The 13,425-nt window shown below is 39.3% G+C and overlaps 1 protein-coding gene and 1 long non-coding RNA gene across 2 annotated transcripts in view; one reads left to right on the top strand and one right to left on the bottom strand.

Annotated features, from left to right (window-relative positions):
• The window catches only part of LOC110460905, a 3,479-nt gene extending 1,310 nt beyond the window's left edge, over positions 1 to 2,169 (bottom strand). The window contains exons 1-2 of the long non-coding RNA XR_002464067.1: positions 2,067 to 2,169; positions 1,696 to 1,758 (exon numbers count right to left, since the gene is read on the bottom strand). This is a non-coding gene — a long non-coding RNA (uncharacterized LOC110460905). The remainder of the gene's footprint in view (positions 1 to 1,695; positions 1,759 to 2,066) is intronic.
• Positions 2,170 to 3,180: 1,011 nt separating this feature from the next.
• LOC110460900 overlaps positions 3,181 to 13,425 on the top strand; it is a 34,149-nt gene continuing 23,904 nt past the window's right edge. The window contains exon 1 of the mRNA XM_021514108.1: positions 3,181 to 3,483. The gene's annotated coding sequence lies outside the window, so the exon portion shown is untranslated. The remainder of the gene's footprint in view (positions 3,484 to 13,425) is intronic.

Below are 13,425 nucleotides of genomic sequence, written 5' to 3' on the forward strand. Positions count from 1 at the left end.
ACATACATACATACATACATACATACATACATACATACATACATACATACATACATACATACATACATACATACATACATATGACCCTATTTATTCAATGTTACTTCAAATAATCTATGAAACCATATCATTCTAACAATACACAATATGTTAGATTTACTAACCTTTACACAAGATATATATTTACACTTAATAAATCTTGGATCGATACAGTTTAAGGGGAGATAATCTACCCTCAGCATTACATTTAGCATTAACTTGGAATGATACTCAAAATACAAACTTCGCCATAACATATAGATATTTTTGTACCTCCGAAATCCTTCCAAGAACTCACTGCAGCATCAGCTACCTAGCACCATGCTAGCCTTAATTCATAACATGCAATGAAGCTCTGTTCACTTAAATAATAGATAACACACAGACAATGGTATTGGCGTAATTGGCTAACCTTTATCAGGATGCCGGAATTTAATTTTTTATCTTTGATGAAGATTTCAATACATTTATTGTTTCATAAAATATTATTTTAGTGAAGGTGCGGCAAAAGATACCGCCCCTCATTAACTTAAGACAATTACATGTAAGTAACAACGCAATGTCCAAAGTGCGCTGTCCCAACCCCTTACCAGTAAGGGGGAGGTAGGATTTTATCATGCTCAGGCCAGCTGGTAAGTGTTTACTCACTTAGTTATCACCAATAACACCTGGGATATTGACGCTGCACATAAACAAACCTAACATCTGAAGATAAACCGGGCATACAAATATGACGGACAAAACTTTGTTCTTTATATAATCAATATTACAATTAATAACAAATATAAACGTTCTATTAAAACTTTCAAAACAAGTTCATTGACAAATGACATAACACGATAAGTAGACTATATTGTAATCATTTTTTGAAAAAATAGCTGCATGACATTTAGATGATTAAAAATTGCAAGGTAGCTGAAAGGGGAGGAGGGAAGGATCAATTTAAGTTTTCACAATTTTTTCTCAAACCAATATGGCGTCTTGATACAGCAGCGAGAGTGAGGGGTTTATCAGCTTCCACCCCACGGGGCTCTCGTTGCTACCTCTGACCAATGGGCATTAACCTTGATCCATTTTAACCAATGGCAGCTGGCCTTGGCATATCTTTAACTTACATAAATATTGAGAACTGATGTCACAAAATACGGAATCAAAATCTATAAAAAAAACATACGGAATAATTTCATCAACCAAAAAATTGTATATATAAATATATACTTTAATTTTTGTACCACCAAAATCCTTCCAAGAACTCACTGCAGCATCAAGATTTTCAAGATTTTTTTTATTACGCTCTGACACACAAAGTGTGTAACAAGAGGTCAAACAAAATAACATCAATCAAAATAAAACATGACAGAGAGAGTAGATTACACATGGACAGATTAAGCATTATTTCATAGCTACCTAGCACCATGCTAGCCTTAATTCATAACATGCAATGAAGCTCTGTTCACTTAAATAATAGATAACACACAGACAATGGTATTGGCGTAATTGGCTAACCTTTATCAGGATGCCGGAATTTAATTTTTTATCTTTGATCAAGATTTCAATACATTTATTGTTTCATAAAATATTATTTTAGTGAAGGTGCGGCAAAAGATACCGCCATAAGACATCACCGATGACGCCGTCACCCAAATATATGTGTACCTGGCTATGGGCCGAATTCCTAGACTCTTCCAATTGTAATCAATGTTCACTCGACCCAGGGTCCTATGCATAAATAAAATACTACATGTTACAATGGTTCTAATTACTCTTAAAACATCTTCACCAAAATAAAACCAATAAATGTACCAAGATATCTTATCAATCTCAGTTACTGCAGATATACAATAAATGCATGAAAATAGTTTTATGTTCAAGCCGTTTAACTTTTTACAACAGATTTGCATTACTTTAAATTCGACTTTTAGTCTTCCAACATTTTGTCAGACTCAAGTACATTCAAAAGGTAGCAATCATATTTTACAACATTATACAAACTACATGTTAATAGAGAAGAACAAATAGAAACTTACAGGAGTATGAAGCCATGTCCAGGTTCAGCAAAAAGTAGTAGAATAGTAAGCCCAAGTGGCTTCTCCAAGATCTGACTCGAAAGTGCCAAATCACACAAAGAAATCTTTCTTACAGACAAAAAATGGAGGGAAAATGAGGACCAATAAAAACATGTTGCTTTCAATATCTCAACCAATGGTATCATCATCTTATGTCAGGTGATCAATTAGCTAGAAGGTGTATATGCTTACCTGTATATACCTATACAGGTAAAGTGGGCTCACCACCACTCACACACGCACCTTTCAGATCACTTTAGCTACAGGTAAATACACACACAATGACATATACATGGACAATACTTGGATAACACATTGTGCTTGGTGAAAGGTAAAATGATGTGCTGATGATGATGCTAATAAAATAATACAACACTTAGGATTAAAACTTACTATATACACTCTTAAGATTTTAACCCTGCCACATTATCGTCATCATCGTTTGCATTTAATGACATAAAATAACGATACCATGTATCTATTGGTGTATCTGTATTTTTCTTTTTATTTGAAGAATATTTATTTACGGTATTCTAAAATTATTTTGGATTAGATTTAGATAACAAGCGAAGAATACATCTTTCTTGATTTTTTTTATAACTTATTCGAAGTTGTTTCCTAGTTCACGACTTGTCTGTTTTATATTTATTCTTCATCTTGTTGAAGGCAATTCTTTTTAACTTACAATATTTATCGAACCACGGTTTATTCATATCTACTTTTCCTTTAGGCCTACGTCTTTTGTAGATACTGTGTAAGGGGAAGTAACTCCAAAATATGTGTTATTTGTTGATTGTAACTCTTGTGAGGAGGCAAATTTGAAAGAGTAAGAAAGGATTAAAAAGGAGCACATGTTAGACACGTTTCGAGTTGGTTATTTCAACATAAAACCGGAACATGGTCGAGAATCCAATTCATAAAACCAGCTAAAGGTAAACGGACATATTGAACTGTATTTTTTTCGCGAAGGATGAATTCCTCGTCAGTTGACTACAATTTTATGAAAAATTGGGATATTGAATCTGGCGGCTGCAAACGGCGGGAACATGCAATTTTTTGCCAGACCTTTACAAACTTTTCATAGCTATGCTCATGAGGATCCATCCAATTTTTTACAAGAATTTACATCATATGTTGTGTTACATGGACTGGAAGGGAGGGATGCCCAGATTGTAGCTGGCTTTCACCTACAGGTATGGGGGCCCGGCACTCGCGTGGTTCGTTACATGGGGACGAGCTCGAGTGAGACAGGCCTTCGTGGTGCACAGCAGTATTTGTCAACAGATCCCAGTCTCGCAGACAGTGAACTTTTTAACACCCTTGTGTTTCAAGGTAGAACAGCCCGTAGATGACTTTCATTAAATATTGGTGCAAAAAGGTAAGATATTAAGCAAAACAGATATTGATATATTATGAACAGATTTAACTGCATGTTCCCATACCGAAAACAAGTTATATCTTTTGATGCTAGATTGGAACCATGAGTGTTTCAATCTAGTACTTAAAAGTTACAAAAAGGTGTAAAAGTTTTGCCCTCGTATAGTGATTTTTTCGTTCGTCAACTCTGTGGTTCCGTCCTGACTTAACTTCAGCTGGCTGTTACAGGTCAATGAATGATAACACGTTTTATAAAGTTCTACAATTTATTATGTACCAAACGAAACAGTGAAGTAAATAAGATGAAACATGATGAATAGATATGCACAATGCTACAGCACGTTAACCACGCGACCGGTCCATACTAAAACAGTATACCGTGTAACAAATGTCCTCTCAAAAATGTCCACCCGGTATCCCACCCCTGGGAATAAGTTTAACCACACCCCGATAATATATTACAACATGCCTACAACGGGAAAATAACCATCCCAAATTAACACCGAGATAATTCTACCCAAACATGCCTACAATGGGAAAATACCACCCAGCCTGGAATAATTTTGAGGTCTAAGGCCGAAATACACTCCTACATACCTGCCCGTAAGAAGGGTAAAGACGAGCCGGCCAGCTACATGTAAGCCTCTGCCAGACTGATTTACAATACCAAAAACACCCAGCTATATAGCCAAATTTAATTGTATGCCTTGAAATGCACGTGCCATGTAGTATTTGAAATACACGTGCAATGTAGTATTTGAACTCGATCCTGACCCATACCTGAGCGTAGAGTGCTGTACAGGTAAGGTAACATATCCTAAAAATATTAACCAATCAGAAACGTCTAAATAATATACCAGAAGAGAATCCCCAACGGGAATACCCCAGGTTCACGCACTCCGTTACACGAAACGTAATTACGGAAATATGTACAACAAGTAAGTGTTCAAAGCCCAATCCTTTTACATTCGCCTTCCCTTAAAAAGAGACAAATGTCCTCATTTGGTATGAACCACCATCCAATCGTTTTGAAACACAAAATCATACATCATTAGATGAAACCATGCGTCCATGGTTCGAGTACATTCGAAAAAAAAAGAAAGTTTACAATCATTACAGCAGTTGTACCATGACAACAGCATCACAAGGTGATTTAGCAACAATGACAATGTAATCATCTTGTAACAAAACAAACCTTAATACCGGTTAATCAACCCACATTAAAAGTACACTCATAGGTAAACACTTACATCATAGAAAAAAGCATTATCATAGAAAGAAAACCATTCACAAATATTACCAGATGTGCAGCCCACAAGCCAAATGCTCTAGATCCAAAGACCTACATGTATATTTCTTGGTTATGGAATTATCTTTCGGACCTTGTCTTCTGTATAAGACCCTGATATTTATCTTTACATGTAGTGTTATACACAGCAGGTGAACTGTGATCAGCCCCAAATACTTAAGTATTAGGCTGCTTACACTAAAGTAACAGCACATGAAAAACAAAATCAATTCCGATATATCTCCATTCCTCACCAAAAATACACATTACCCCTCCACATAAGTGGACAGCATTTTCATGGCTCCTTACTACACATGCTAGAAATGTGAACAGCAACTTAATACCAAAAATAATTCCTAGAAACATGAAAAATTATAACAGAAAGAGTAATGATGTCAATGTACAATGAATATTTACAAGTACATGTAAAATTTGTCCACCACCCCTCACACACTAGTAAAAAAATAAGTTCATTCTGTGTGCTCTGGAAATAAGGAAAAGTCTACATCCTGTGGGGTGTACCGCGATCCCGCGTCCGCGTTCCGATACCATCGCGCACTATCGCGAATTATCCCGTCAGGTGTGACCTCCTGATCCCGGGAAATTATGGCGGTTCTTCCCAAATCCATGGCTGTGTTTCCCTCAGCCTCCAGGTATCTGGATAGTTCTGCCTCCCTCCGCAGCTCCTGTGCTCTCGGGGTAACACCTCGGCGTGGCATCCTCTGCCCCCCAGGACTGATGTACCTGGTGTTCCGCTGTGTCGACCCACCCTGATGTAGGCCGATCAAGGACATGGCCTCAGCCTGTGTTCTTCTGTGGCGGGTGACCAGGTGCCTTCGCACCTGGTTCCTCCTAGTGGTGGTGAAGGTACACAAGGGGCACCGGAATAAGTCAGTGTATTCCAAATGGGTTAGTGCCCAGTGTCTGGCCAGCTGGTTGTACCTGGGGTACCTCTTGTTCCCACAGGCTGCCACAGGACACTCCATGCCTTCAGGGGTCATACAGGCCTGTCTTCAAGGTCCCCATCTAGGTAGAGGAAATCCCCCTCCTCCACATCTATTTGTAGATAGTCTGTCATCTTGCTGTAAGTTCCAAAAAAACAGAGTCAGCATGACCAAGATGCTTTACCACCAAATGTATAATGGCCAGCATTTTAGAATGCTTACACCAAAAGGTAAAATAGGCCAAATTTATTCCCCCATTCCAATTGTAGTATAGTAACTGACATAACAAATGTATCCCCCTTATTTTTAAGGACTGTACTTTTGTGGGGGAACTATCCATCTACCTGTTCTGGTGGACCGTGGAGTTATATTATCTCCCTTGGATCGCTGACTGAAGGTGCTGGCTGGAATACCCTTTCAGAACAATATTCTGGGGAGCTATCAGAGTCTGACCCAACCCAGAGCTCTGGAGTATTAATACCCTGATATTGTTTTAGATGATCTGCATGTACAGCTATAGGTTTTGCTTGAGGACTTTTCTTAATCTCATAATTAACATCTGACAACTTCCTAACCACTTTATAAGGCCCTGTCCACCCTTGGCCCAATTTGTTACTGATAGCTGGGGGATACCATCTCCAGACAAAACTGCCTTCTGAGAATTCCCTTTCTTTCACGTCCCTATCATAGTAAGCTTTCTGACGCTTAGTTTCCCAAATACAAACTAACGAGCAGACCTCATAGCTTCCTGTACCCAGTATACGTACTGAACTGTACATATTTCCTGAGAATCTGGGGGTAACCCAACCATCATATCCAAGGGACAATATGTCTCCCTACCTAGCATGACTAAATTAGGGGTACACTCTGTACTGCTATTCCTGCTGGATCTATAGGCCATCATTACATAGGGTAAGTGGTCATCCCAATCATCCATTTGTTGATTCACAAAGGAGGAAAGCATCTGTACCAGTGTACGATTAAATCTTTCGACTTGACCGTCAGATTCAGGTCTATAAGGGGTTGTTCTGGTTTTCTTTACACCCAACTTTGTACAAATGATTTGAAACAAATCCGATTCAAATTCCCTCCCCTGATCAGAGTGGATATAACGAGGGGCCCCAAACCGACAAAAATAAATTCAGTGATCAACTTGTCTGCGACGGTCAAAGCTGTGTGGTTTGGCACTGCATAAGCCTCTGTCCACTTTGATAAATAGTCACTTACAACTATGATGTAGCTATTCCCGTTTGCTGTGGTCGGTATCCTACCCATAATATCTATAGCCATTCTCTCCAAGGGACCTGACACTGCCTCGGATGGATGTAAAGGAGATCTACCCGCATGGGGATTTGATTTTCTCTTAGCACACATGTCACAAGCCCTACACCAGTTTTTCATGTCTTCTGTAAGACCTGGCCAATAAAAACGCCTCTGTACTGCCTCAAGTGTCCTATCTCTCCCTAAGTGACCAGATGTCATTGAATTGTGAAGATGTTGTAAGATTTCCTTTCTAACACAAGTTGGAGCTAGGATTTGTTTGCTTCACTTCCCAGGATGTGTGGAGGGTTTTATTCTATATAAAATACCATCCTTCTCAATATGAAGGAGTTCCCACATATGATAAAGGGAGATAACTTCTGGTGGAAATGCATGTACGTCAGCTTTCGGTGGTTTTTGAGAGTTTTCAGTCTTAAGTTTCAAGAATGGACCTATTACTGGGTCTTCCCTTTGCCCCTTTACTAGTGTTTTATTTCCCATGCTTGTAGCCAGGAGTTTAGAGAACCCTCATCAGTCTTATCAAAGATTTGGTGAACTTTGACCTCTTCAGACTTACTCAAGCCTTGGTGAGGATTCTGCTCTTGAAGAAAACAGGAAGGGCATGTTTCACGCTTACGCTTGTGACTTGCAACACGGGATAAGCTATCAGCATTCATGTGCTGACTACCAGACCTATGCTCTATTCTCATGTCAAACATGTCAAGTACACTAAGCTAGCATTCCTTCAACATCTTTAAAAAATTTCAGCCACACCAGTGAGGCGTGGTCAGTGCGAACCAGGAAAGGTCTGCCCCATAGAAAGTGCTTGAAAAACTTGACAAATGTCACAACCGCTAGTAATTCCCTGTATGTTGTACTATACTTTTGCTGGGAACGGCTCAGAGTTCTGCTGGCATAAGCTATAACATTTACCTGCCCATTCTGTACTTGGGATAGAACAGCCCCTAACCCTGTCAGACTTGCGTCAGTATCTATAATGAAAGGCCCTGTACTGTTGGGGTAACCTAATATTGGGGCACTAGTAAGCAGCTCTTTAAGCTTGGAAAATGATAGCTCACACTCAGAATCCCACACAAAATGCTTGTTCTTCCTGGTCAATTTTGTCAAAGGGGAGGCAATAGAGGAAAAGTCAAGAACGAACCTACGATAATAGCCTGCTATACCCAGAAAACTTCTAACCTCACTGATATTGCCAGGTACATGCCACTCGCGTACGGCCTTGACCTTATTGGGGTCACAGCTTATTCCAGAATCTGAGACAACATGACCTAAAAAGGACACCTCGGTTTGAAACAGAAAGCATTTCTTGGGTTTAAGCTTCAGGTTAGCATTTCTAAAACATTGAAATACCTCTTTTAGATTGCTCCTAGCTATTTCAAATGTACTGCCAAAAACGATCACATCATCTAAATAACACAGACATTTGGCCCAGTTAAGTTAACCTAGTGTAAGCTGCATCAACCTTGAAAATGTAGCTGGGGCATTACACAGTCCGAAAGGCATGACATTAAACTCGTAAAGCCCTTTATGGGTACTAAATGCTGTTTTTTCCCGATCTTTATCAGCCATTTTACACCGCCAATAACCGCTAGCAAGGTCAAGGGTAGAGAACCACCGTGCCCCTGTTACGGCGTCAAGTGCATCATCTATTCTTGAGAGTGGGTAAGCATCTTTTTTTGTGATTGAATTTAACTTTCTGTAGTCAATACAGAATCTTACTCACCCATCTTTTTTTGAAACTAGCACAATTGGTGCAGCCCAGGGACTAGAGCTAGGTTGAATGATATTATCTTTTAGCATTTTGTCTAACTCCACCTCAACAGTTTCTTTTTGTGCCGGGGACAAACGCCTTGCTGGTATCTTAACAGGTTCTTCTATGCCTGTATATATCTTATGCTCTACTATGTTGGTCTGACCTAACTTCCCATCCGGGCACATGAATATATCTTGATAATCCTAAACCAACTCTCTAACTTTGTGTTTCTGTTCCTTGGAGAGTTTAGGTGAAACATTCTCTACCAAGTTGTGTAGATGTTCTGGGAGCCTATGATCTGTGTGTGTCTTGCATTCTATAGGATAGATTTTACCAACTGAGTTTATTTTACCTACTACAGTATTTTCACTTAGATTGACCCCTTTTAGACCCAGATTGAGTACAGAGAGAGTTATCTCTTGGTTTCTAGGGTCCACAAGGGTTCTAGCCATTAACAACCCCCGGTTGACTACATAAGCTGACGGTTCTACCAAACCCAGAATTGGGAGGTTTCTAACAGGACCGCTAACCCTAATGCGAGCATAACCAGTGTATCCGTCAGTGACTAAATTCACTTTCTGTCCGGCTAACTTTAGGGGTTTTGTTCAGAAAATGTATCTCCCCACCATGCTTTGAAAGGAAGTCCATACCTAATATGCCATTTAACATGTCTAGTTTGGCTACAATAGCTTCCTGCTCATAAACCAAACGACCTATTTTGATCTTAAAAACTGCTTTTCCCTGAACTGTTAAATTATTCCCAGAAGCGGAAAACAACCTGACATTAACGGGATTCAACTTTGGACGTCTGTCTACAGGGAGTGAAAAATATAGCTCATCAGTGAATATGGTCACTGAAGATCCAGAATCTATCAAATACCTAGAGTTCCTACCCATGACTGAACCATCTAGGAAAAGACAACCAGAAACTACTGAGTTTATGCTAATTATAGTTCTAAGCCCTCCCGGGAAATCATCTCCCTCCTCCTGATGTATCCCCATACAGTTTGTCAAACGTTCGGGCACACGTTTGACCTCTACATGTTTTTTGTATTCTTTGGGTTAGGATCTAAGTTTTTCAAAACCCTCAAGCAACAGAGAGGCCAAATCTCTTTCTTGCTCATGAGTTGTCTGTGGCTCTGTGTCCCTACATGCATGTACATGGGCCTGTTCTGTATCTAAATAGGACCTAGGTTTACAGACTGTAACTTGTTCGCTCTCGAATGCCTCAAATTCTATTGCTGCTGTTATTGCAGCCTCTAGTGTAGTTGGATGTTTAAATTGGACATGTTATCTCAATTCAAAACTACCAAGTCCCATTATAAATTGGTCTATTTCAGTGGTTTCCCGGGGCACTAACAGCCAAGTTGGGGAAAGCTAAACTATCTAATCTTTGGAGTTCCTGTCCATAGTCTACCAGGGTCTCGGTATCTTTCCGACTTCTACATTTGAACTGGCATCTATATGCTATTTCCCTCCCTGGGGGATCAAACCTCTCCCTCAAAAAGGATCTCACATGAGCATAATCCCTGGTCTGTCCCAATGTCAAATCCGATAATACCCTTTGTGCCGGACCCGCAAAGACATTATTAGTTGTTGCGCTTTTTCCCAATCAGTCCATCTATTCCACTCTGCTATAATTTTACAGAGATACGGGTGCCCTTTAGTAATCACTCTGTCTGTCTGTCTGTCCGTCCACAAATTTTGTTCCTGGCTGATAACTTTGATATTTATTGACTGATGTACATGAAACTTGGTCAAGATGTTCAGTTCACAAAAATACACATTGAGGTAAAAAGTCAAGGTCAAAGGTCAAGGTCATTAGGTTAAATGTCAAGGTCAATTTTTGCATCTTTTCACTGATGAACATTTTGTTATGACATGATGAAGCAAAGTTGATCAGAATTAAACAAGGAGTCAACCTGACCAAAGGCCAAGGTCATCGGGTCAGGGGTCATGGTCAAATTTTGTAGCCTTTCACTAATGAGCATTTTATGACATGAAGCAAAGTTGTTCGGAATTAAACAAAGAGACACACTGAGGTAAAAAGTTGAGGTCAAAGGTTAAGGTCATTAGATTCAAAGGTCAAGGTTCAATTTTGTATCTTTTCACTGGTGAACATTTTGTTATGACATGATGAAGCAAAGTTGATCAGAATTAAACAAGGTGTAAACCTGACCAAATGTCAAGGTCATTGGGTCAAAGGTCAAGGTTAAATTTTGTATCTTTTCACTGGTGAACATTTTGGTATGACACTTTGAAGCAATGTTGCTCAGAATTAAATAAGGAGTCAATTGACCAAAGGTCAAGGTCACGGTCAAATTGTGTATCTTTTCCCTGATGAACATTTTGTTATGACTTTATGAAGCAAAGTTGGTCGGAATTTAACAAAGAGTCAACTCTGTCAAAGGTCAAGGTAAAATTTAGTATTTTTTTTTTTGCTGGTAAATATTTTATTATGACACTTTGAAGCATTCTTGATGATTATGGGGGATATATTGCCACAAGACGGGCCCTTACTGACCTGTCAGTGTTATAGTTGCACTAAGTCACACAGTGTCCATGTGTTGTCTGTCCTGTACTCGTGTCATATTAAACCTGAACGTGGAGTGTTGTGAGAGAGTGATCTGCATGAGTATTTACATACTCACACCACCCCGTGTGTCGTATATGTACGTGCACGTCACCACCCTGATTCACTTGACACTATGTTCAAGAAGTACCTGAGGGATCTTTCTCAAATTTTATATGTAGGCTCCCCTTGGTCCTTAGCTGTGCAGGGCAACTTTTGAGACTAATCGGATAAACAACATGGCCGACAGGCAGCCATCTTTGATTATGACATTGGAAGTTTGTTAACACTATTTCTCAAGAAGCACTAGAGGGATCTTTCTCAAATTTTATATGTAGATTCCCCTTAGTCCTTAGCTGTGCAGGGCAATTTTAGAGACTGATCGGATAAACAACATGGCCGACAGGCAGCCATCTTGGATTTTGATATTGAAAGTTTGTTATCGCTTTTTCTCTCGAAGTATCCGAGGGATCTTTCTCAAATTTTATATGTATGTTTCCCTTGGTCCTAGCTGTGTAGGGCAATTTTAGAGACTGATCGGATAAACAACATGGCCGACAGGCAGCAATCTTGGATTTTGATAGTTTGTTATCGCTATTTCTCGGCAATTACAGGAGGGATCTTTCTCAAATTTTAAACGTAGGTTCCCCTTGATCCGTCGTTGTGCATGTTATATTTTGAGACTGATCATAAAAACAAAATGGATCCAAAGAAGAACTAAACTGATCTTTCTCATATTGCAATGATCGATACTATTTCTTTCACATAAGTACTGTACTAGTAAATATGTGAAATGACAAACTCACTTTTTTAGTAAAAGCATTATCAGATGAATATTTTGTATATTCTGGAGGAATGTAGATACAGCCAAGTAAAACATATTCAGTCATGTTCGAAATGTGATCAAAATTTAAAACCTTTGGAATTTTAAAAACCTTGACAAAACTTGATTATAAATAACAATAATACCGCCAGACTTTTTTTTTACATTTCTGTCTGTGTTTAGCGGAGTATGCATATTCATTTAGGCAAATTTATGTCATCGAGTTCATCAGTTTTAGATTCAACACACAGTAATAAATTGTATTTAGATATCAGATTATGGAAATCTGGATTGAGAAGTTTGGATTTCAGACCACATACATTTAGTAAACCAATTTTGAGTTCAATGTTGAAATTTTGTTGTGGTTCATTAAGAAACGTGTCTGAGTGTCTGTCCTACAGGGGTCCGTTGTGTGGCAGGGACTGGTGCCCCTGTCCTGGGGGATATGCTTGGTCTTGGGGAAGATGCTGTCCAGAATACATTGAAGGACCTGAGTATATGTCCGGGGCCCTGTGGGGCCTCGTATCTAGCAAACTTTCCAATAATGCTTTGTGGTTTTCCATCCCGTCGTGCCCGCAGTCGGTGAACATTTTGAAACTTAATGTTTTCAGCATCGGACATCTCCATATCCTCAAATAGGAACTTTTTTAGCACTTGTTCGGTTTTCTCCTCATGTACAGGCCCAGTAGTTTCAATCCCGGTAAAAATCAAATTATATTTCATAGAATGTGTTTGCAATTTAAGGAAACTTTCATGTAGATCGTGATTCTCCTGTAATGAGAACCGACCGGGATTGATTAAATACTGGTTTCCTAGAACATAAGGCAAACACGGTTCAAACAGTATATACAATGTATTTACAATGCATAATTAGTACATAATATACAATATTCATCACACAAAATCAGAATGGCTCTCTCTCTTTCACTATCAACTCGCTAACGAATGACATGTAATATGTACATATATATATATAACTAATAATACAAAATGCCATATCAACACCCTTAAGTCTCTGTAGCTTGTTGGACGCTGTTGTGTCGTCTCCAATGTTGATGACGCCGTCCTCCCTTAGACTTGTCCAATCTCAGTGAAGTCCCCTCCAAGCTCACAAACACATATAGAACGTAGCGGGTCACAAAGATCCAGCAGGTACAGGTCACACAGACCAGTGAAACATAAACAGGTCACACAGACCAGTCAACTGCAGGTCACACAGACCAGTCAACACTCAGTCACACAGACTTGTTGGACACAGGTCACACAGACCAGTCCAATGTAC

The sequence above is a fragment of the Mizuhopecten yessoensis genome, unplaced genomic scaffold, assembly GCF_002113885.1.
Source record: "Mizuhopecten yessoensis strain PY_sf001 unplaced genomic scaffold, ASM211388v2 scaffold10519, whole genome shotgun sequence".
NCBI classification, from domain to species: domain Eukaryota; kingdom Metazoa; phylum Mollusca; class Bivalvia; order Pectinida; family Pectinidae; genus Mizuhopecten; species Mizuhopecten yessoensis.